The following is a 26,661-nucleotide window of genomic DNA, read 5'->3' on the forward strand; positions in this document are numbered from 1 at the left end:
AACATCAAAATGTTCTTGGAATCCTGTGGAGGAGTCATGACGTTAGCCGCTGCCTTCTTATCAATCGCAAAGGATCGAAAAAAACTGATGAAAAGTGAATTATTCTCTCAATATTGAAATATTTAGTAAAATCTATTGCTACAATTTATATTTCAACGTATGGTCTTTTATTATTATACAATAAAGAATTATTTTATTTCATTTTATTTTGGAAATATTTTCTAAAGTATCTACTTTAGACTTTCTAATATATTATATTAACAATTAATCGTTATCGCTACAATAATGGATAATTATAGGATATGAATTATGAAGAATTATTCACAATATAATAATATCATGATAAATATATGTTATTAATTCCATATGCATGTAATGCAATTTTTAAATCATTATATTAATAATTTACATAAACATTTATTGATTTTGTAATTTGATTATTCATCATCATCTGTCTCCACGATTATAAGAGATTAGAACATGAGAATGATCTCGTATGAATAGCATTTCGGCTTCCGCACCGAAAATGGAAAGAGCATGCCTTTCCGTGCCAGACAGCGTGGCACCGATGGTCAAAAAAAATTGGACCGACACGTCAGCGATGGGCGGCCACCGGCTAATTAACGATCTGACGAAAGCCGGCAGCGATTAACATGAAACTCGCTTCCTCTTCGGAAACTTCCAAAACAGGGAAACAACTTGGAGTGCTTTCTGAGAGGGTATCAAGCGTTCGCGAGCGAAATATATATATATTTCTAGCATGCTTATGGTATTGGAAAGTTAAAAAAATAAACATAATGTCTTCAGTTTTCAAAAAACAGTTTATTATTTTCACCTAATTTTGCTCTTGTCGCTCTTTCGTTGCTCTTTCCAGGTAGAACACAGAGTTACAATAAAGGCATGACGATGTCGTAGGACGTCACCACGACATCATTTAATACTTAAAAATAGACTTTTAAATGACAAATAAAATCATGATATCTTTATAATATTATTACGATGTATTCTGTGTTCTACTTGAATTATTGCGTAATCCCGTTAGGCATTTCGGAGTTTCGTCAGAATCCATCGTCGCATTAAAACGAGCCGAAGTTTTTCAAGTTTTACGGCCGAAGGTCGCCCACATATCAAATAATTCATCGCGCACTATCGATCCCACGCGATTCATAATAACGCCGGTCCGTTATTCCCTCGCACTCGTTAATCAGCGGCGACCTGTCTCGGATTAACGACTCGTCGTCGCGCGAATGACGCGCGACGGAAGAGTTTCGTTCGCCGAGTCGAATATTGTGTATCTTATGAAGAAAGGCCATAATGGGCCTTAATGGAGTTGACTGTCAGCGGGGTTCCTTCTCGCGGAGCGGTGGCGCACACCGGTGGACTGGACAATGGCCGCTTCGGTAGCCATGCCACGTACGTCTGTGTGCGCGTTTGCGTGTGCGTGGACGTTACTCGACAGAATTCCATATATTTTTCCACACACGGCAGTTCCTGGAAGGTGAATTAAGAATATTAATCCCCGCGTAATATATTAATACGCGGAATTAATAATAATTGCCGGCGTGTTATTTAACATAACGTCGAAATTGTTGTCGACGGTACGACGTGTCGTCGCGGGAGATTACTCTTGTCACAATATTATATTCTTTTTTATCAAGTCGTTATAGATTATGCCGCGTTCGGCAGAAATGCAGTTTTGTGCATCGATTTCGCTTGACGGCTACGTGATGGCCTCGTTAACAGGAAGCTTCGAGTGCACGCGCCTTTCACGTAACGCCTACGCGATTATTATGCTCGAACCGAGAGACAGCTCGAAGAGCCATGATCGCGAGCGTTATGGCCGCTAGTTTCTATTTTATGAAACTTTTATACGGGGTATTACTAGTGAAAAATATCTCGTTACTTAGCGCGTCGAAGCGAGTTTGAAGAAGCCTCAATTAATATCGCATTAAAATGTGAATCCGAAATTCAATCTTTCTATGATGATTTTTGTAGGAATATCATTTTCATCTTGATTGAAACCAACAATTAGCAACCATTTTTTATAAATAAAAATAATACTTTATACGCGCGTGGCCAAATACCTAAATAAATTTAACATTCATAGTACGATAATAATTAAGAAATGTATATTCTTAAATATAGTTTCTCGCAATTATATTGATTACTTTAATTTAATGATAAGATCTATTTTAATTATTAGAAAACTGTTTGTGTATTATTATTAAATTAATATGATTATTGGCAATACAAAACCGTAACTTTGTTTAAAAATTGTCGAGATTTACAGAGAATAGGAAACAAAATTACAAATAAACAAGCTCGACTTTTATTTCTCGAAAAAAATGCTTATTTGTCGAAAAAATTTCACTATGTAGTTCTATTAAATTAAGATTTTCAATAAAGAGTACATCCGTTGTCAATCAATATTATAATTTTTCGAATATTTGATGAAAACCTTCCCTTTGTCCTTTTACCTTCTCTTTGTCTCTCATAAATACACATACACTCATTCACACGTATAGAGTTTGAAAATGACAGGGTTTTTTTGGTGGTCGTTACGTTTACTGTTTGAATTTTGCGGTTTAGATTTTTTCCTGTCAACCAACAATAGGTTTCATCATTCTTTCTTAGACCTTTAAACCTTTCACTACCCCATTTTACTGAGTCACCTTGGTCTAAGTCAAGCTATTCTTTTTCGTGTTTTGGCACTTCCGACAAGCCTTTGCCCCTAATCCCCATGGGTGGTCGTCTGTACCTCATCCTGTAATCTTTCCTTTACAGCTTTCTCATCTGGACATGGTTGAATTTTAGCACAGCGGACACTGAATGTGACGCGAAAACTGTCAGATTTGTAACCTGAAAAAGATTCCAATTGCGATTAGGTTGACCTCAATTAGCATCAACATAAATTTGACATTTTTGTTCATGGAATTTTAACGGATTAGTTAGATATATAATGACCGGAAATTGTCGGATTAATATGCTCGAGCAAAATTCCCTTATAATTAGGTCGATTTCAAGTAACATTGTGTTAACATAAATGTCAACGCAATTTCGATCGCATTTTTGTTCAATAATGTTGTAATAACTGAAAAAGAAGAAAGTGATCTTAATATGAAATTAATTGTCAATAGATATTTTACAAAGATCTATAACGTAAAGTAAAAATCACACAAAAATGAGGTTTACAGTAATCGAAAGAATTTTTTTTTGTTGAGTGGTGTGTGTGTGTGTGTGTATATATATATATATATATATATACACACATACATAATAGCTGTTTTATGATAAAAACATACCTTCTTTCGTTTTCTCTCTCCATCTTTTCTTCCATCATTCTTTAGAAAATTTTCTTTCTGAACTAGGAATGTTATAAAAAATAATTTTTTATGTAACTTTATTATACATTTATTGCGAAAATATAAAATATAAAAAAATATTTATGCTGGAATTATGATTTATAAAGGTAAAGTCAAATAATATAAATAATATAAATTCTGTGCCCTGTGTTTAAAATGATAGTTTAAATCTATCCCTTTTGGATAATTTACTCTCAAAGTTTCTATTTTTTTGTTTAGAATTCAAAGCATAATGCTACCTTTATATGACAAAACACACGCGAGCACATTCACACAGAAATAAACGAGTGTTAGAAAACGAGGCATGGTGCGAGCCCATAACCCGATATTCGAATACAGAACCGTCTGTCAGAATCGAGAATCATGAAAAGTATCGGATTAGAAGGAGTGGAGGGGGTATCGTTAAAGATGTTTTCTAATCTCAAGATCTTCCGAGGCGCGTTAGCGATCTTCTATGCCAGCCTGTGTATTCATATCATCTCCAATAAAATTCTCAATAATAGAAAATTAAACAATTTTTCATTAAATTTTAAATTTTAAATTTTATTAATTAGACTAAATTAAGTTATCATAAAAATAGTTCATTATAAAAATTATAAAAAATAAAATTGTTCAAAATATAATATTTATAACCTTTTTTTAAAGACGTCATTTCAAGAACGTTTTGATCATTACGCGGAAAACATAAATTTTCAATTCGTTACTTGTTGTATTACTAACATATATACGTATAGCTGATACATCCTTAAAACATGTTAAGAATGTTGAAAAGTAGCAATGTGTAAAATGATTATTTATCTTTCTCCAAGATGATGAAAGATGATCGCACTTTCACAATAAAAATTTCACAATATTGTTTTTATTTACTTATTGTGACACTTGTCGAAGCTACAAATTTATTACAAGGTCATTCGGCACCATCAGCGTAACAAAAGAGTTGTAGTCTGCGGGCAAAAGAAAGTTCATTATCGGTACCCTTAAAGTGGAAAATCTCCTCAGGCTTTGAGGATCTATCAAGTCATGCTGTGATGTGGCCACGACCTTCGTCTCTTTACTTCTATGCGGCATCCGTTTCCGGTCCTTATCTTACGTTACACATGTAACCACCAGAGTTCTACTCGACCCATTGTTGGCCACATGTGCCTGGTCTCGAGAAGTTTGCTTATGTTGGCCCATTTAACACAATGAAGCTATACGCCTAGACCTGAGTGTAAACCCAAGCATCGAATCTGCGAAATCACTACAAATAATTCTATCTAATTGTCATGATTCGACGAACAATTCGAGTGATCTTTGATAGTGCAGCCGGCAAAGAGGATGATCTCTCCGACAATATAACATAAAGAATCTCCTTCTCACATAAATATTACGAGATTGTAAAACTTGCCAGAATTCTAAGCTGATAATTTTAAATTCGTCGCACAATTTTGCTAGTTTACGTACGAAGATACATGATGTCTGATTCGGGAGTCTATGAAAAGTTTCATGGGTTAACTTGCTACATTTATCCAGGATTATTCCTCGATACTTCGTTCTACGCGAGGGAATTTATACGAGTTTCCGCCTGTGTTACGAACGTAAGCAAGGACGAGTGTCGTCCGCTCCGTTGGCTTGGAATCGACGGGATCACGTCGAATCTCGTAGAAATCTCGTTTCCGACGGCAGCGACAAAACGGTCGTGACACGTTTCAAGCGTTGCCAATTTTTTCTTTCTTCTGACTGCAACCGAGAAAAAAATTGTATTATCAAGAATAAATATTTTTGTTTATAAAATTTTTTTATATTGTATCAAAAGTATTTTTATTATTTCAGTACTAAGAAAAACTATGTAGCAAATCTGCATAAACAAATCTATATTAAACTGGCATATCAGATCAACATATAGGTATATCTAAACCAAAGAAAGTTGAGTTAAGCCTATAGAATAAATGAGAAATAATATTAAGAATTAACATTAAGAATTCATATCCGGTCTACTACAAAAATTATAGCGTCCATTATGTATTTGAATTAAATAATAAATGTTAATATGGTAGGCCGAATAATAAATAAATAATAAATTAATAATACAGATAGATGTATGTACTTCAATTATTTCCAAATATAATATACATATTAATTCTACGTTTTATTTCCTTTTTCCTGCAAATTTTTACAGTTCTATCTTTAATTTTTTGTGTTGTATGATTTCGTTAATTTCCGATAAGTGTGCGAAATACTCGGATTCCTCATTTCGAGATTGTAGGATTGCGTCTAGTTTTACTGAGGGTGAAAAGATGATGAAAAGTTGACGGAGAACAGAGGGAGAGAAAAGAGGGCGAAGAGTAAAAGAAAGAAAGAGAGAGAGAGAGAGAGAGAGAGAGAGAGAGAGAGGGAGGGAGAGAGAGAGAGCGCAAGCTCTCTGTGTTGACTTTGGCTTGCAGCCTCCAATTTCGGCGACGGCGGCGGCGGCATGGATGGAAATATCGGCCGCTAAAATAAATCGACGACAAAGACCGGCGATCCAACGACACGCTCACTCGCTGGAATGCTCGATCAACGAGCCCTTTCCCTACCGAAGATAACAATCCCGCACGGCAGATTGCAATCGGAGTTGCATTAAAAGCAGCCCGATTGAAACTCAAATTTCCGCGTCAGTCTCATACATTTTCCATATGTGGCAAAATTTTAGATTGTTTTCTCATTAGTTAGAATCAAAGAAGATATTCAACTAGAAGACATGACTAATTGTGAAATAATTAATTTCTCATGTTTTCTCGCTGGTAAGTTAAAAAGATGATTTGCTGCTCCAATAGAGAGAACTGGAACAAATAAATGTGAATTGAAATATAAGAAATAAAAAAACAGAATGTACAGAAAAACAGATTCCGGAAAAATATATTCTTCAATAAATTCCTTACAACATTTTAAAATAATTATTAAATTAATGATCAATATAAACTTTGATTATGTTACTTTCAGCTTTAGTTTGTGATTATATTTCAAGTATAATAAGCCGAATCGATGTGCATTTTATAGAACTGAAAAATATATTTATAAATCTACATATAAATATTATTTAACATCAAGATTTGCTTGGATGGAAAATAGAATTCTATCTCTTATTTGAGATTTATTTTTACTGATCTAATTCACACACTTCTAGTTGAGAAATATATTGTTTCAAATATACGCAGAAAGCAAGTATAGATAAGACTTGTGTTTCAAAAAATAAAACAAAAGTATTAATAGAAAAAAAGAATGAAAAATTTTCTCTATCATTAATCCTATAATTAATCAGGACTAAATGTACATTTAAATAATGAGAATCTTAACCCGATGTAATTCGAACTAGAAAATTAGTTTTCTTGTTTGCACATAGTGTGCTTACAGAATTGGAACTTATTGTCAATCTAATCTTGATTAAAATTAAAAATATGCTACATTTTAAGCCTAATAACGTCAAACGTTGTGACATTCGTGACCGCCTCCTGAACACGAAAGGATCGGTACATTTAAATCAAAAAATCGCAAGCGATTTGTCGCCTAAAAGTGGCGAATTCATCGCGCGGTTGTTTTTCTTTTTTTTTCCCCCGAATCAAAAACATTTCCCATATCTATAAATCCGCGTGCGGATGCACGCAATGACTACCGTCGGCGACATAAGCCGACGCATTGAATTGCGACGTAAACGTCACGTGTGTATCCGGGAAGCTGTGATAGTGCGACGGCGAGGAGAGGAGGGACGCACGGCGTCGTTCAGCGTCTCTCTCTGTTTAGCGTTCGCGGAAAAAAGGGACGTTGGAGGAGAGAACTCGCGAGACGTGGGAAAGCTGGCCGGATGAGGGACGAGCGAGATGCTCGTGACCATTCACCTGTCAACTGTCTTCCTCCGCGCCGTGTCCCGTCATCGGTGATGCTGCTGTTGCTCTGCTCTGTGCTGCTGCTGCTGCTGCTGTTGCTGTTGCTGGCTCTTCTTCTTTTTCCACCTTCTTCTCTGTTCTTCTTCACGGTGGCACATCGGCAATGCCATCGGCTGGCTCACGTAGTCGTGCCTACCAAAACATCTTCGACGATCCTCCATTTGACTCGCCATTCAGCGCCGGTGAAACAGCTTAATATAATCCTATTTAAGAAGACGACCATTGTGGCGGGACTCGGGGAAATCGATGGAACGTGACCGAAATTATTTACTCGTTTATTAGGATCCACATAGATTTGAGATTAGAATTCACATTTGACGCACGCGACAACGTGAGCTCAATGACAACTTGACGAGATCGCAGGAAGTAATCGGCATTCCGTGACTTCCAACTATGTATATCTCGCTAATCGATAATAAGATAATCCGGTTACTTAAAAAAGTTACTTAATTCGGTTACTTTCTTCCCCGCATGCTGCGATTAACTAGCAAAACATTATTTATTGTCAATAAATTTATAATTATATTATTATTTATTTTTTTTTTTTTAATAAATAAGTATGTAGTTAGAAATATAAACATTTATATCCCGCGTGTTTGTTATTTTGACCTAAAACAATGCGTAAAACAACAGATTGCTTCGCAATGCGACGACGAGTTAAGACGTCGAAAGAATTTGTCGTTTTATTACAAGGCTTGCTGAGGAAATCGCGATTTCTAGGTGTAGATTTCTAGGTGTCGATTTCGAAAACGCGATAGTTGGCGGCAAGGACACAAAACGACGACTACATATAGGTAGACAAATTCTCAGCCATGTGTTCGTAAAGTGTCCCAGTGGAATGCCACGTACGTGTCTTTGAGAACTCGCCGCGTGAGTGCCAGGGCGGGGGAGTGCTGTCAACGACAGGGTAAAGTTCCTGTATTACGGAAGAAGAACGGGATTTTTACGTGACACACCAGACACTCTACTCGCGCCCGATCGAGGTGTCAACGACTTGACCGATGGATCGACGTCAAATTCTTTCGGATTCGTGCCTGGATCCTGGATCACGCACTCGCGACGCACCCAGATCGCGTGATCGATCGAGAACCTCCGTGACGACGCTCTTCCGATCGAGCCGTTTAGCGGTCCTCGCGTTCATGTTAACCCTTTTGTGATCCGCGCTAAGGTAAAGTACGTCAGGTCGATGAAGACACATCGGGCATAAAATTAGAGCCATTCACTCCTCCTCGGCATTGTGCCCAACTTTTATTGTCCGTTTGTTGAAGCTAAAGTTACATCATCTTTCAAGCCAGTGACGTAAAAATTTAAGAATCTATAATAATGATTTGACGACGCGAAGGAATTCGAGAGCTTCGAGAGATATCTAACAATTTCAACACGGATCCATCGACTTTCCATACGAGATGGACTAAAATGCGATATAAAAAAAATTTGGGATTCGATATAATGAGCCCCGAGAGGAACCTGCCTCCAGTCGCGTCCGATCGCTCGAGGACAGTCAATCGTTAACGTTCATCGAGATAACATTCGATTCGAGAGTCGCGCGAGCCTCTCCGCTCCTCGCACGTAAGGTCACATTGTTTACGGACGACGGGGCCCCGTGTCGCCCCTTGGAATGATATCGCATAAATAGCCGTGCGCGCGTGAGTCGTCTTCCACGATCTTCCACGACGAGACCAGTCATCGTCTCTCCGGTCGCCGCTCGTCTTCCATTGTTGCGCCCTTCTCGATGCGCAGGAATCCCGCAGGATGTGTCACTGGCTGTGACGCAGCAACCTGCGCGCAGAGCAGGTCGAAGTGGCGACGACGGCGGTGGCTGCGGTGACGGGGAGGCGGGGAGACGCGTTTTTATTGTTACCTTCGAAAAATGACCACACGAATTTTTTTCTCTCAATTCCATTGAGCTCCTCCTGGAGGGCCTCGAGGAACCCCTCTCGCTCAGAGTTACCTCGGACTTAGGAGTCGGGGATCGGGGCCCGCACACTGAACCGGCTTTGCGCGGTTTCATTCATAATACCGGCCACACCGGGCCCCGAGGTCTGCCCGGGGCCAGCTCGGATCTCGAGTGGAGGACTCGAGCGCGCGAAGTGGACCGGATGGTATTTCACTTCTTGACAGCCGTCGCTCCTCCTCGTTCGTTCGTTCGAATTACGAGTATACCGAAGCAGGCATTTTGCTTACTGTATAAATAGTCACCGTGCGATATATAGATGATCCGTGCGAGTAGCGTCGACTGCGAGGTAGAAGAGGAGGTAGATCCCGATAATGGCGTGGACCGGTGAGGTGTGTTGGTATATATTAACGGGTACGTTTCCTCTGTCAACGTGTCAAAGAATAGTAGATCGATTGATAATGAGAGTTAACGGTACTGAAATATCACGAAAATTACGTTCCTCTGTCCTATGAGAAAGAGGGGAACCTTGTGTGATATTTACGCTTCCTCTTAGCTATTGTTATCTACTGCAATAAAGATAGTTCACCTAATTCTCTGTAGATTTATAAGTTATTGATTCACTCTAGTTATTTAAATAAAAGTATGAAACTGCGGTTAAAATTAACAATACTGATAAAGATAATCTTTTAACTGTACGCTATGTAATTCGATGCTAAATCTTGTTCAACCTTGCGATGGAAAGATTAATGAGCGGAGTAACAAAACATCATGATTTTCGCAAGTCTATTCTACAAAATCATTTATCTTCCCCCGTTTCGATTCGAGCAAGGATACTGATTGAATATTATGTTCCAATAAAAAAATTCATTATCATTCGTACTACCAAAAGCATTTTCTTTTTCTTAAGAAAACGTGAATATTTAAAAACCGTATTATTTATCAATTATATAATGATTACATAAAATTCAATTATACATCTCGAAACGTTTTTATCTTTTTTTCTTAGGGAAAGGAAATCGTCTTTCTAAGTTTCTAAGAGAAATGAGATTATTTTTCGGTGTACCTCAAGTGAGATAAAAATTCTATACTTGAAAAAATTATATTCAGTATCATGATATTTCGGTAAACGTGACAGATGATTAACGTTGATGTATGGCGTATTGTAAGGTAGCCAGGCTGTCTAACGCGAGAACAGGAATTTCGTTGGAATTTCATTTTACCCCATTAAATATTTGCTTTTTTCGCGAGGCACTCGAGCGTCGCTTTGACGCCTCACCGCAACTTCGGGTATGCTGACGATGATTTTGAACTTAGTGTTAACTCCACGTGGATGACTTCAAGAGCGCCTCGATTTTCAACCGCGGCTAAGGACGGACAATGCGCCTCCGATCTTTTTACGATTCTCGACATTTATTATTCATACATTTATACGACGATGCACCGACTTATGCATCAAAATATTGACGGGAAATACAGTTTCCCGAGAGTTTCACGAATCGCACCAGAGGAGAGTAAACGGTTTGCTAACTGTATTTGCAAAACAATTTTGTCCTCATGCCGTAAATAAGCGTGCAAACAAAACCTGTTTAGGCACCTATGAGAAATAAACAACAAATACGTTGAAGATTCGCAGGAAACGTGATTCGAATGATTAAAAACTGTAATTGACCGGACAACGCAGGACTGAGAAGGTTATGAAAAATCTGTATCTCGAATTCGAGTAGAATCTTGATAGCTTCGCCATCGCGCGTCTCTGTAACCCAATTTCTCGAGTTCCCCATCGTTAAAATTCGTTACCGGCCGCATTTATTTTTATTCCCATTTCCCGAAGTAACTAGCAGACGGCTTGGCACCACACGCACACGGTGCCATCATCGAGTGGCACACCCGAGTATTATTCTTCCGGTCGACTCATCGATCGCCGGTCCATTTTATGTGCTGATTTATCGCCTGTTTGCTCTCGTCCGGCAGTGAACTGCAGAAATGCGGCGAACGACCGATTTACGATCGACGACCGCAGGAGACACGGCATAGGAAGCGAATGAAGGCCGTGAAATCCATGTAAGCTTACATCCCCGAAAAATAAATATTATCACTTTTAAAATGATTAACAGATAATTGCATTTACATAATATATAAAAATAGAAACGATTGGATAATCGAGTAATAGCTTACGAAAGTCAATAATATGTGTGATTTTATTCCTGTTTCTTTAAAAAATATTATTTTAAAGTAATTTAAGAATTATTTATTCAAAAGTCTTACTTGTACAACGTTTTACTTGTTAAAATGCCAAATGTAAAATAATAAATTTGAAAAACAAAAAGAAGTGGGAAACGATGTCAATATTTTTTATTAATTAGTCATTGATTTATACGTATATAAATTAATTTCAAATCAGTCGGAATAGACTGCTATTTATACTTGTCGTTGATTTTCTATCCTATATACAACAAAGTTATTTGCGAGGGGTTGGAAGGGTTAATTGGTCGACAGTTTGCTTTCGGACTTAGCGGTGGGTTCTTATGCTACTTTTCGAGTAGAGCAGAGGAAAGTAGTGCGTCGGGAGGTTTTGCTATCAAACGGCTGAACGCCTTCGAAGACGAATGTCCCTCGCGCCACCCTCGAGTTTTCATCTCTCTTTCGTCGGCTCGGTCCTTTCTTTCTCCATCAAGCATGCATCCTCCTCCTGCTCCTCCGCCTCTTGGTTTCCGTAAAGACACGCCAGCTTTCATGCCCCATTACCACCGCTTTGAAACACACCACGGCGGACCAATGAGCTTTTTTATTGCTCTATTATTGGCAGCGCGGTTCGCCGAGCCCGCTCAACGGCGGGCCTCGCAAAAGTTGCCACGGCGCGATTCCACAAAAAGCCGCCGACCGTATTCCTTTAGCGTTGCCGCGACGAGACGGCAGGTCGGCAACCAAGTAGCTTCCTCTACGAGAAGTTATCTCTTAATTTAAAGGCTGGCTGAGTTCTCCCTTCTCTCGAGTGTCTCGTTAACGTCGTGTTTGGCCTTTGAACAATATTGGCCGCGATCGAAAGAATTCAGGCTTAAGTACAATTAAAATGAAAAGATATATGGTCATCGCTATTTACTTTGACATTGCTACACTACTTATCGTTTTGATAAGACATTAATATTTTTTTTGACTCAGAAAAAAAAATTAATCAATCATATGTCTATAAATGACTAAAATGAAAGAGGAAGAAATCTTGTAAGTTACGGAAATCATGATACCGTCAGAAGCTTGCGATCACTGGATTACGAAACGTCTGACGCTTTATTTATTGACCCGCCAACTAACTCTTTTCCGGAGGAGAGAGATCCACGGTTAAATCGACAGAGCGATCCAAGTCGATCCTCTTAATCTTCAATTCTGAGGCACAAGTAGGTTGTTAATCGATAATAAACATAATAACAAAGTGTAAGTATGCGAAAACGAAAAAATAACGGAAGTGAATAAGAAAGGATAAGAAAGGATTCTTTCGCCAAAGTATCTGAATATATTTTGAACGATAGATTAGCACTAATCAGCCGGGCTATTATTAGAATGTTAAGGTCGCGTTCGGTTTTAACGCACTTTAGTTTTAAATAACAATAGACAGTGATCAAATCCATTGCAAAGGCTGTGATACAGGCACGTTTATTTTGCAAAAGCTATACTTCACCGAACGCAATCTTCTGCTACGAACGGTTGACATTTTCGCGTGACATATCTGTCATAAATGCTGTTCCTAATATACTACAACGTCCATCACGGCAACGGGTTAAGTCAACATGGGTTACTGTCATCATTAGCGGAACATTATCGCGTACCTAGATCAGAAAATACTTCTACAACCTTCTGAATGCTTCTTGAATATAATAACCGACAGCTTAATTACCACGCGAGATATCATGTCTGTTTACATATATCGTCACTATTAATTTTTTCGTAATTATTACAACTTATCACTTTTTTCGTGTGCACACAATTCATACAAATATGTCACTTTACACTTCGAAATGTTAAACATTTGAAATTTTTAAACAACGATAAATTTTTCTGTGAGAATTTAATTTTATATATATTGCAGTAGAGAGATTTTCTATTAACGTTAGATAGCTCGTCATTTATATAATTATAGAATTAGAATTAATTATTTGTTATAAAAACTTTGTTGTTTACAAGAAGAAGAGAGAATCATGCTCGTATTAAATAAAAAATGGCAAGAATTCTCTTTGAGTATTAAAAAGTTAAATGTTATAACAAACGCTCGTACAGTTGCAAAGCAATAAGAAATCATAATTTTAAAGGTTAAGAAATTCAAACGAGCTAGCAAGACAACAATGATACATATGTAAACATTTCGGCCTTTACATAGTCCTCTTCAGCAACACAAAAAATTAGTTACGTATATTAGTTAATTTATATATTAGGTGTTGGAATTAATTCGTAGCGTTTTACAAGTGATGGGAAGTACTTTCATTAATGTATTTTTTAATGCTCATGTGAAATAAATAACATTCTTTCATTAAAAAACGCTACGAATTAATTCCAACACCTAATATATATATATAAATCGAATTACTTAAGGCTTTCATCTCACAAAAATTATCGACTCAGTGTCAAACATTTTTCTATTTTCGACGTCAATAGATAGTATTAGGTGCGCAACTAAGTTCTCGCTATTATTTTGATGGCATTTTCATTAAAATAACAGCGAGAACTTAGTTGCGCACCTAATATATATGTATTAAAAGATGTAGATACCAATTCATCGGTCCGTAACATAACTAATTTTTTGCATTGCTGAAAAGGGCTAAGTAAAGACCGAAACGTACATTTGTATTATAGAACGAATAAGAATAAAAAAATTGCCATTGTCAACTTACTAGTTTAGAATTCTTTTTGGATATTAAATCAAGGATTTTCATCCTTTTCATTGAACGATATTATTTCGCAGGGATAAAAGGTAAAAACGTTACAAAGAGAGAACGAAGGTTTTTATATCGCACAGGAGTACTTCCTACGCTTCCTTCGGTCTCAAAGTGTACACGTCGAACAAGAGAGCTAGGGAGTACTTTTTATTCTACCTCCACGTCCTACGCGTATATTTAACTTAGCATTCCTACTTCAACACCTCCTGCGCATTATTCGCGTCGAGGATGTCTGGCACCTCGCCGATCCTTTGCATCTTTTCGCTAAATATACTGCAAATTTGAATTTCCATCTAGAGTCTTGTGGAAAGTCTATACTTCCAAACACACTTTTACGCTGAAAATTCGATAACGTCATTATTTATATTAGGACAGAGTCTAACGCATAACAAATAAAAAAAAAACAAAACCATTCAAAGTTTTTCATTTCCTTCTTTTCCACGAAATAAGAGACTGTTTTTTTCATTTTCTTACATATATATGCTTCATTATGCGTTCAGTCCAAAATACAATACGTGTAATAAAATAAGCCGTAAGCTTTAAGAAATGAATCAATCATAGTTGAATGTAAGAAGAATACTCGACTATCGGTTTTCTTAAGATTTAAGACTCACCATTACACCTATTATATTTCAGGACTCAAAGATCTGTGCTCCGGCCTTTGCACTCTCACGCAGTAATTATTTAATGCTAGCCGTTGGAGTGAAATGCATCCCCAATATTGCGGCGCGAGAAACGGCAGCAAACGGAACTCGCTGGCTCGCGAAGTGTCAAAGATTCCACGGACCGCAGATAGGTATATTCGCTGTTACGTACTGAGAATATTCTGTCAATCGTCGGCGGAGCTCGTTAGCGGCATCCGTCACAGCCGCGGACACGTCTCGGCGCCTTGGCTCTCGAAATAATCGCGCAGACGCACAGAATGTAGACCTCGTCTTTTCTTCGCTGCAGCCCCCCCCCCCCCTCCCCTCTTTTCTACTACGAGGGTATACAGCATCCCGCGTGCTGTTAAATCTCGCATTTTTCACAGTAATTGACTTAGCGTTTCGTGATCTTCCGATACGAAATGTTTCAGATAAATAATTCTTCGCTTTTTTTCATCTTTAGAGTACCCTAGTAGTACTTAACGGTTAAAATATTTTTTAGGTTTCTCTGTTAATCGTAATCTGTTTGTTAATCGTAATCTGATTTTCCTATATTTATAGTTGTAATTTTTTACTCGATGCATTTACTTTAACACACAACTCTGTTAAATATATATAATATTGGTATATATATATATATATAATATTGTATATATATTAGGTGCGCAACTAAGTTCTCGCTGTTATTTTGATGCAAATGCCATGAAAATAACAGCGAGAACTTAGTTGCGCACCTAATATATATATATAATATTGACAATTTTGTAACGGGATTAGGTGCAAGGCATTACGTAATGCACTGCACAATGAACGATCGGCCACGGCATCATTCGAGCGAACGGGAAAACAATTCGTGATGCAATTCAACGAATTCTGAAGGGTGTTGCAACTCCACTTCCGTGCGTATGATGCAATGACGAGAACAATGAGGGAACTATACGATTAAGACTGCGAGGAGCGAGTTATTCCGGATAAAACGCGCAAGTAAATAAGTAAGATCCTTCGCGTCCGGAAGGATTGGGGGATGGGGTTGGGGAAGAGGAACGGCGATCGCGGTAGTTCGTTCGTCCGTGCAGGTGGTTTTGTGCGAGGACACGGACGAACCGCGGCGGCCGACGTTGTTTTCAGAACAAACCGGCGAGCTTATACTCATAACAGGAAAAATATTAAATCACCGTCCGCCGTCGGCCCCCTCGAAGCTCTCGTCACCCCTTCCGCGCGCAACGATCGAGCGATCCTTAATCTCGCTAACTCCTTTCCGCCGTTTTTCGAACGATCGCGCGCGATTACGCGACGATTAATTATGCAGATTATTATGTGAGTTACTGAAATAACTGGGCTGGGAATATCGTTCTTCACATTGCCCGTACGACTACCGTAATCCTATTTCTCATATTGCGAAAGCGGAAAAGCAGGATTCTACCTGATTTATTAATAACGTAAAATCGCCACGACGCGATAATTAATTTTTTTTTTTTTCTTCCAATAACGTAGACTAGTTATAATGTAGATTTATATTGTAAAAGTACACGAGATCTCTGTGAACAATAACGAACAGATAGAAGAAATAAGAAATGACTCACCCGCTCTCTTACCGTAATTACACCCTACTAGTATCTGGCGACTACACTGTGCTATTATTAATACTTAATCCGTTGTACGAGAGACACGCGTGTACCACCTCAGAATTTGTTGGACGTCTGCCACTTTTAAACGAATAATGATTTATGATGAAATACAAGCTCTCTACCCGAGCATAATGATTTACCTTCCTTCCCACAATGTAATCTGCCATTCTCAAACATCGTTTTCGTCGCTTTGAAGAAAATTAATCTTCCTCGCCATATACATTTCCCCACTAAACTCGCCATCGGTGCACGTGAAAAATTCCAATTTTTTTCCTCTTTCAGCGTATCGGAACGGAGGTATCGAAAACATCAGTTCAATGTCCAAAACAAGAGAATTGCTCTCTATTTCGGGCTCGCGGCAAGTAGTAAACAATTCCGCGGATGCCGCTCGTTCTCCCCAATCTCTCGCTTCTCCCTCCCTCTCTCTCTCTCTCTCTCTCTCTCTCTCTCTCTCTTTCGCTCTCTACGTTGCTCCATTCACAGGCGAGCGTATACAATATGTGCATCGGGCAGATACCCCAAATAGCATTAAGTCATTGCTGCTGCCCGGTCGTGCGCGCTTTAGCTCCTGCTGTCGCAGCCGATCGCATTGTGCAGGGCGTATCTTAAGGGATCCCCATTCTCGCAGGCCGAAAACCGAGAAATCCGACAGGATACAATGCCGATCATTGTTTCTCAATTCGATCAGGGGCGCCGAACGAGAGGCAGCGAGAGAGAGAGAGAGAGAGAGAGAGAGGATACGCGCCCCCGTAACGTCGTCGGACCAAATCTCGTTGTCTGTTTTTTGCTTTCTTTTTTATCAGACAAGTATTTAAAGCACGGATGCATTTTCATTTCCAAGATGAACGTGCAATCTTTGCGAATACTTAATACAAAGGTATTCTTCTAATCCGCTGTAAAAGTGGTAGTCGAAAGTAAAAGTCCCAACGAAGATGTGCACCAGATGTATCGGAAACGTAAGCCCAGAATATGGAAGTTTATTCACGTATCACTTAAATACAAGTGCCACGTGTTTCTATCTGATCGGCAATACATTAGAGCCAATGAAGACAAGCTCAGATCTCCGAAAATGATCAACGGGCCTCGGGGCCAATGGGGGCCAATCCGAGAACGCGTGTTCGCGGATGCGTTCATGGATTTCACGGTAAATCGAACCCTGTTAATGGCGGGTACGTTATTGTTACGCAACGCTATTGTACACGAATGCTTCCCGTGGTGTCACGGTAGAACGTGCGGTATCTTGGCAAATGGAATTACAACACAGGGTTTCTATAATGGTTCAATCGACCCGCCTTTGATGCGGCTTAGTCGAGGAAGAGGACGCCAACATGTTTGACGTATAAAACCGGGAATATGCTCCGTATTTCGTCTATTAAAGAGACGCAGGGTAAAATAGGTTGCACCTACATGGCTGTCTACGTGGCACGCAAGCGTTCCAAGAAAGCGCATAATGCATTTTGTATCCTTTAAGGATATCTCTTGCGCAAGCGTTTCCATGGCGCGTAATCCCGTTCCGCTATTATTTATAACACGGTTAAGACTTGTATAAACCTCGATATATCCTGCTGTCAGATTACATCGGAGAGGAGCGTGAATCTTAAATTTGATCTGAAAGCGTTTATTTGTTTTCTGCTTTTCTGGTATATATCGCTCAATAATGATAGAGGGTTCCAATTAAAATCCTATCACTCTCATTTTACCTACTTTTTAAATATATTTTTCAAAGACGAAGGTCCCTGATATTTTCGAGTTCGAGAGAAATCTATCGAGGAATAACGACGCCTCGTTAACGCTACTACGTCGAGTGAAGAAATGGACTGGAAAACAGATCCCGCAGATCCCGGCGCTCGTAACACGGCCGTCGGTTCTGAGAAGCGGCGAGTTTCTCTCGCTTCGAAGAGTTAACGTACAGCGTCAGGGAAGCCGGGTGTCGGAATTCCCTGGAACGCACGTACGTGTAAACAACGCGTCGGTCACAGTGTCGACGCGCGCTCGCGAACGTAGCAACCAGGGGGTTGAAGCACCCTAAAATTAGCCCCGCGGGAGTAGGACACCGCGTGTATGCGAGCCGGACCGCCTGGGGCCCGTCCGCACCCACCCGCGTTGAAGAGCGTGAAAAAATGCTTACATTATCATCCGTAATTTTCCGTAAACACCCGACCGACCTCGCGGATGACGCGCGCGACGCGTCGCTCCGCCACCGCTCGTTGCGGGTGGCCCTCGAGTAATCGACACTCTCCGCTCGCTTCCGTCGGCGTCGCTGCGCTGCGCGACTCCCGGGAGAGTCCCGGGCCCGTCCGCCGTCGAGTCAATCGGAGGCCCTGAATTAGGCTACCGCAGGCAGTTTTCAAGACGGATTTTATGGTCGGGGAAACTCGACACCGCGCTGCGATCGGAAGAATTTCAACGAAAGAAGAATTTCGAGGAAAGAACGTTAACGCGACGTGGTTGCCCCAATGATATTTTAATTGCGCCGTTTGCTTATCTACGTGCGAAAATATAGACGAAGGATAACCAATTTCGTGGAAATTCTGTTCCACCCCTTCTCTATTTTTTAAACATATTAAATTGAAAATTTAAAAAATAGATTTCAAATTACGCATAATTATTTTGACGATCCAACAAAATTATTTTCAGATCCGTATCTGTAAGTTAAGTTTTTGGATCCTTTAGCATTATTTCCGTATACAGATAATTATAGATCTTTCTAACTGAACTTCTTGCAAGAATATACATTTTTCTTCTTTTTCTTTTCACGGAGAGAAAAAAAAACTGTGCAGGTTCAGCTAAAGAAAAAAAAACAGATCTCGTATATAACACAAGACTTAAAACTCACACGATATACAACTCTTTCAATATTTATTCGATTTCACGTCGCTTCAATTTCGATAACACTTTTTTTGGTATTACGCTCGATTCGTCGGGATTTAAAGTATTAATATTTGAAAATGCGTGAATCAGACGGATATTATAAAGCGACTTGTTGGATATATAAAGTAGCCACGAGCGTGTTATAATTCGGCGTAGCCGAATCGCGAACGGCGAGATCACCGTGCGTGCAGCACGCGGTTAATTAATTGCCTATTTCAAATTCGAATTACGTGTCGCCTGTGCCAATGCCGGTGCCGCGGTGATAGCCGTGGGCAACGTATATACCGCCCACGTTGTAGGATGGGATGAACGTTCGGGCGGACGCGAACCGCATCCGACGCGTATCGTTCGCATCTACCCCCTCGTCGCGGTAGATGTGTCAATTAAATACGAAATTAGCGGGTAAAACGGCCCCGATAGTTGGCCCATAAACAAGATCCGCCTTGCGCGCCCCATTTAGCGTTTAATGTCATAATGACGTTTGCATTTTCGAACGCGAGCTCGACAGCCAATGTTTACTTTATTTCGCATTAAAGCGCGATTAAGCAGCCGTCCGTCGATCGCGTCTCTCCATATATATCCGAATATGCTCCGAATGTGATATATCTCCGAATGTGTATATAATATTAATTCGATATCTCGCCACGGCGTCTCGCGTTTCGACAAAACCTCTTCAACGAAAACATGTTACCGCGGCGCGCGTTTCCTATTTTTCTTTCCATACTCTCGATTATATTTCTACAGAGCTCTCGTCAGCGAGATATCTCGTTACGTTTTTCCCTGGCTGTTTCGATGTTACATCGAACGATACGCACACATTTATGCGCACATCACATACACACACGTGTGCGCGTACACACATTGTACGAATGTGAAAACTTGCGAGTGACCGAGTGAAGAACTTGCACGCGACAGGGTGCGGAAAAATAAATTAGTAGGGCAAAACAGAAACCGCGACTGTTTTTATCTCCCCCTCCCCGCGCAAAAGTTCAACGGAAAGGAGTCAACACGAAGGTAACGTAACTGTCGATGGATAACAAGCTGTGGGTATTGTTTGGGTGTTATCACGGACGGTGGAATTATAACGACAATTGAAACGAAAGAGTGACTAAGATAAACGCTGTAAATAATATGAAATGACTTTTAAATCGATATAAATAAATCAAATTTTTAAATAAGAACCCTGGATACATTCAGAACGACAAACCGTTCAATGAGCTCTTTCATCCTGATTGACCGATATTTTGGGATCTAACGGAATATGCCAAACAGATGAAAGAGCTGACTGAACGCATCCTTATATTCGATCTTGATGCTTAAATACATATTTCTTGTGTGAATTTATACATTCATTTATACATATATACATTCTAATTCTGCATGTCGCGTGTCGAAATAATTTTCTGGACTTAAAACGCATTTATAAGCAGAATCAGAATAGTAATATCACTTATTATTAATTGTACAAGCAATTTAATTATTTGTTGATACTATGAGCATCTTTTAACAAAAATATTCTCAAATGTTGATGAAATCTAAAAGCCGCGAATAATTTATTGCGATAAATATTAATATTAATTTCTCTCTCTCTCTCTCTCCTTATTTAAAAATGCTATAATATCAAGTAGAATCGATATTTTATTGAAATATGTCAATATGATTTTATATTATAAAATATAAAAATAATATATTACGAGAATCCAGTTATGTACAATCAAAATAATAGATATCGAGAGAAACAAAGAGAAAAGAAGAAAAAACTAGAAAATTCGCTTTAATCGACATAGTCGAACGTTTCTCAATTATTGGATCGTATTCGTAAAACGATTGCGCAGCTATTAAATAACAATAAAAGCTGATTGAAGTACATATACATGTATACCTGACCCATTCGATTGGGTTGCCACAAATCGTTAACTCAACAACTGCCTGTGCAAATTGATCGCGTCTATATATTACAACTCAGAGTCATATCGATATTGTAGTTATTATTTTAAAGTCGAAATAAAAAGTATATATCTTCGTGCAAAATAATTGTAGCCGTTGGACAAATTTACTAGATCTTCACTACAGTATTTCGATTCGGGGGGGTTGTACTTGACGGTACTATCTCATCACTCGCTTCACCACGTATCCTCTGAACGCTAAACTTGTTCACCTTTCCACCCCTTTGCTTCGTATAACACACACCGCTCACGCAGTCTATCAATCTATCAATTTTCGTCTGAGAGTATGCGCACGTTGGTTGTTCGATTTTTCCTGTGTACCGACACGCAAACCAATTTTCATTGGTCCATCATTCTCCAGGGCTTGTTGCTGTCACCCTCCAATCCGTTTCCTTCTCTCTCTCTCTCTCTCTCTCCCCTTCTTTTCTATCTCGATTCCCTGCAGAATTATTGCTTTCTCTCTCGTCGCTGATTTCTGCGAAAGGGATGGGGAGGTGAAGTGAAAAGAACGCGGATCGCCGTATTGTACGTACAGTATATACGGGGGTGTGTATCGTGGTTAGGTCACGATTCTCTCTCTCTCTCTCTCTCTCTCTCTTCCTCCCTTCCCCCTCCCCCCTCTCTTTGTCTGTCTCTCACTCTCTTTCTCTTTCCATCAGCGCGAGCGAGTTCGCGTTTCGCATTTCGCCGCAGGTCCCTGGGAAACGGTGCACCTGTGATCCTTCCGCTAAAACGGGCAGACGACGGCAGAGCAGCACAGTTTCGCCTCTTGTCCTCCCACTGCTGCCCTTCATCCCTTCACTCTTCGTCCGCTGCCAGCAGCAGCCATGCGGGCTTCTTCGTCTCGTATCTTTCTCTCCTGTAACATCCGCCGTCATCCTCCCTCTAAACGTCCTGCTAGTACTAATTAATTACGATATAACGGGCTACATCTGTCAAATTCAGAATTACAAACTGATACGATGAGCTAAAGTGACTATGGTCAAAGTTTATTTTTGAATAGCTTTCTGCGTTCGTGATATTCTTTCAAAACTAATCGAGGGATCGCTGATGGGCTTTCCCACATAGCGTGGCTTACGGTTTACGATCTCGCATAAGAAGGGAGCATCGCGCAAGAAGAGCAGGAAGAAAAAGACATCGCGGCGGTTCCACGCGAGCGTATAAGACAAAGAGAGGGAAGGCACGCACGCACGCACGCACGCACGCACGTACGCACACGCCGCCCTACGTTAGTTTCGTAGAGCAAAATGTTTGTTTAAGTAAGCCCGGAGCCAAACTCTTTTTACTTGTCTTTTCCTCGCTCGAAATTGATGATTGCGCGCACCGCTAATATGGCCACAACGGTTACGCGCAACGGAGGGCAAAAAAGAAAGAGAAAAAAAAAGGGCAGAAAGAAGAGAACGCGATGATGCGCGCTATGCAGAGAGATTTTGCAATCCCAAAATAATCAGAGAGAGAGAGAGAGAGAGAGAGGGAAAAGAGACTGGACAATCGAATTTTTTAATTTAACCCGGATTCTCTAAAATTTTGTTTCATAGAGGAAATACTTTTTATTGTCTACATTTGTTTTTCACCAAATGTGATTAAAAAACGACTGCAGTGAAACTGCAAAATAACTGTTACCTCTAAAATCGTTTTGTCTTGTAAACTTTCTGAATAAAATGTAACGAATAATTTACTGAGCTCTGTCAGTAATATATTTTTACAAAATATTTTAAATCAATATATGCTACTTACAATTTATCAACTATATATAATTTGTATTGTTTGCGTAAACATGTAATTAAATGTTGCATTATGTATGTGAACATTTTTTTCTGGATATCATTTGACAAAATTTTAATTATTTAGTGTTTCTTTACGCAGAGATGCCATTTCGTTATTTAAACGTTACGAAAAATTAAAAGATTTTAGAAAAAATACATAGTCGAAATGCTGCTTTCCTATCTCCTCTGTCTCGTCATATAATTCCGAAATATTCGAAGCATTTTTCTGTGCGTGTTTACAGTGCACATGTGTGGAAAGCAGATTTTACGCTTCAGCTTTCTGAAAAACACTTTTCTGACTAGATGACTCGTGTCCTTTTCATTGCCACCATGTGTTTAACAATCCTTTGACGTCTAACATTCAGTTCAACGCTTGTTTTCATCGTAATTCTAAAAAAACGAAAATGCGAGTTACAACAGTTACATCGGTGAATCGATTCTATATATTTTTAATACTGTAACATTTTTCAAAATATTTTTGTTATTTTTCGTAATTTTAACACAAAATGCACTACTAGTTTTATTATATATTATCTATTTTTCGTATTTAGAAAATATATTTTATTTGTTAAGTAAATATATATTTTTTATTTGTTAAATTAAGAATTGAATTTTAGTTTGCGTCGCGATATTTGTCGTGTCGAGCGGAAAGTTACATCGTGCAAGCAACTTTGGATGGATAACGTGAAATGTTTGCCATGGAGATAAAGGACGAGAGGGGCTATGCTGCATTGACTTTCTCACCCTCGAATCGCGGTTCTTAGCGCGGGTGGATGAATTTGTGTGTTTGCCTGGATTATTGGAAAGCCAATAATGGCACGGGCGTTTACGCGTAGTGCAAATAGCTCTTTACACGCTTCTCTCTGTCTCTCTCTCTCTCTCTCGTTTTCACTCGTCAACACTAATTTACTTCGAAGTGTAAATGTAACAAGTACACATGCAATACATATATGCACCTTTTTATACATTTATTTACATCAATTGAATGCTGTACAAGTAGTGATAAACATTTATACTTATGTGTATAATATGAAAAGATTAATTGCACGAATAAACAATGCTTTTTGTCCCGAGAGACACAAGAAAAAGACATTAATGAATATTTACAAGATGAATGTATATGACTCAGAAAATGGTAAAATATTGATAAAGTTGGTTAAAGATTTATAAATTGAACAATGTCGCTACTTTGTAGATATAAACATAATAAATTGCATTATATTCATTTAAATAATACATATATATATAGTATTATTTAATTGAATATGTGTATAAATGTATGCGAGCGAAAGAAAAGCAACTGTAAGTCGTAACGTTCAATTCGACGTTAATTGTGAGCTATATTAGTGCGATAACAGTTCCCACGAGATTGCATAGTCAAACGAGTATTAACGTTTTGTCTGCGCGGAGAATAGCTGTGGATTCGTTTAAAATTACATTTTGCAAACGACTCGACCAGGATAGTGCCTTTCGCCTCGGGCTGGACTTAGTTCCATCTGCCGAAACACGTGCCCCGAACAAAGCAGATGGATTTTGGAACAAGGTTTCGAGCAGGGTCCACGAAATCCGTTCGTCGAATATGCACCTATTGCCTGCGTACCGTCGCCGAAATCCCAGAACCGTCTCGAGTAGGTCAATTTCTGTTGGTCCTCCTGCTTAAAAATCGCTTTGTCAAAGCGTTTTCGGTTCTTTCTGCGTGTCTCTGCGAACACTTGCGTTTTATGTCTTACAAGTGATTTATAATGCTCCCGATAATCTTCTAGTTCGTAAAATCGTAAATTTTTATACCTAGAAATATAATCAAATTAACTATTATAAACTATTTGAAATCCATACTCTATATATGTGACTGTGCGATTGTAGTATTTTCTGAATTTTCCGTCGGATTTTTACCTGATCATTATTTACGGAATATTTTGTGGTTTTAAACTTCTCTTTTCAGGAATCTAATCATGTCGACTATTTATTTTTGTTTCGTAAACTGACAATTATTGTTTTATAAAAGGGTTTTATTAGGTATGCAAAGAAAAAGTTATTTTAGTCGAAAGACATAATGTGAAACATGATATTTTATTCTCAAGATTGTGTCCTTGATGATCTCTTCTAATGTCTCAATTTTCAACATATCGTCATGTTGACAACGTGGATAATTACCGTCTTGAAAATATAATGTATTTTGATGCTATACCTTCTAACAATTCAACATCCACGGTTGCTTCATTAGTTTTCGGTAGAAAACTCCGATTTTTTAACTAAATCTTCGGCTCTACGGCACACGGAAAAATCTTCGGCTAATTGTTCAAAACTTTGATATATTTTTTTTTTAAGTATGCGCGATGATTTTTCTTCGATTTTTGGAAAGATTTCCGGTAGGAAGAGTCGAATCTAACGACCTTTTTTTTTTTAGAAAACGTATTTTAAAAAACAATACAAATTTAATCAATTTTCGATGGGATAATGCTCGAGATTTCCAATGGGAATATCGATAGAACACCAACTGAAAAATGCTTATCCAGCCTTTAAATTTACAAGAGTGCATTGCTTTTATCTGGAGAATGCCGACTCAGATTTCAACACGAGATAAAAAAAATACGCTCTTTAAAAAGCATTTTTTTATGACATGTAAAATATAATAAGAAATAATATTAATTAATAGTAATGTATTAATATTAATTTAATAGAATCACGTGTATACAGGAGAGCAGTTGTACATTATAAACATATAGATTTACATATAGATGTTACAAACGAAATATAGTTACCATAATAAAATCATACCTAATATTTTTCGTGTTTCAATAATTGCAAAATTATTACATCAATTATTATACTAATTATTATATTAATTATTATATCAAAATATATCCTCATGTACATATATCATTTTTAATTTAAAAAGAATATTTATATTTGATAATTTTCTTTGATTTGAGTGATGATTTTAAATAATTTTTGATTAACTTCAATTTACTAAAACTTCTTTATGAAACTATTTTATAATATAATGGAATAGTTAAAAATATTCTTGCAACTACCTCTAACTTTGGTTTGATTAAAGAAATAATCATAAATTAATTTCATAACATCTAAAATAGAAATTGATTCTATATTTTATATTCTATATTAGCATCAAGCAGACCGTAAATCAAAATCATCATTAATCAACAAATTAAGATATGAAAATTACATTGCCATTTTTGCACTCCTTTAAATTTTTTACACGAAACAAATGTCTTGCATCTATTAACTGCTTTCCTTATTTCGACTGCAATTTTTTATCTAATTAATCTATCATTCAATAAGCGCTTAGTAATTTTTTAATATAATATAGTTAGATATGATTGTCAGAACTTGACGATCATTTAAGCAACTCTTGTAAATCTAGAGCTTTAATTCAGCCAGCTATAATGCGCCCTCGCCGGGATAACGGATTCTCGGATCGTTACTAAAATTAATAGTCGGCTAATACAGAGCGGATGCGCGATGCGTAGATTCGTGCGATCGTCGTAAATCCTGCGGAAAAGATGGAATGTCGATTCGGTTTGGTTGGATGCTGGAGCGGCATAAACGTTTCCGCTCTCGTGTTACTTATGAGACGCGACATTAATCTATCGAGGATTCCGCGAAACTCAGCTCTATCATTTTCATCGTCAACAATTTCGCTCGGATTTTACGCGGAAATGTCTGGATCGCTCGTTTATCACGAAGAATGTAAACAGG

At 38.4% G+C, this 26,661-nt stretch overlaps 1 long non-coding RNA gene across 3 annotated transcripts; it reads right to left on the bottom strand.

The window, feature by feature from the left end:
* Window positions 1–292: 292 nt before the first annotated feature.
* LOC105153569 (uncharacterized) lies at window positions 293–14,946 on the bottom strand. Of its 3 annotated transcripts, XR_015545173.1 has the most exons (5): window positions 14,701–14,946; window positions 7,217–14,423; window positions 3,303–5,081; window positions 2,673–2,859; window positions 293–1,491 (listed from the first exon to the last, which is right to left on the bottom strand). It is a non-coding gene; the product is annotated as an uncharacterized LOC105153569 (long non-coding RNA). The 3 variants fall into 3 exon arrangements; XR_847100.2 differs by lacking the exon at window positions 7,217–14,423; XR_015545174.1 differs by lacking the exons at window positions 293–1,491; window positions 2,673–2,859; window positions 3,303–5,081 and having other exon boundaries at window positions 6,799–14,423.
* Window positions 14,947–26,661: the final 11,715 nt, after the last annotated feature.

This window comes from Acromyrmex echinatior, chromosome 5, assembly GCF_024713525.1.
Source record: "Acromyrmex echinatior isolate Ae372 chromosome 5, ASM2471352v2, whole genome shotgun sequence".
NCBI classification, from domain to species: domain Eukaryota; kingdom Metazoa; phylum Arthropoda; class Insecta; order Hymenoptera; family Formicidae; genus Acromyrmex; species Acromyrmex echinatior.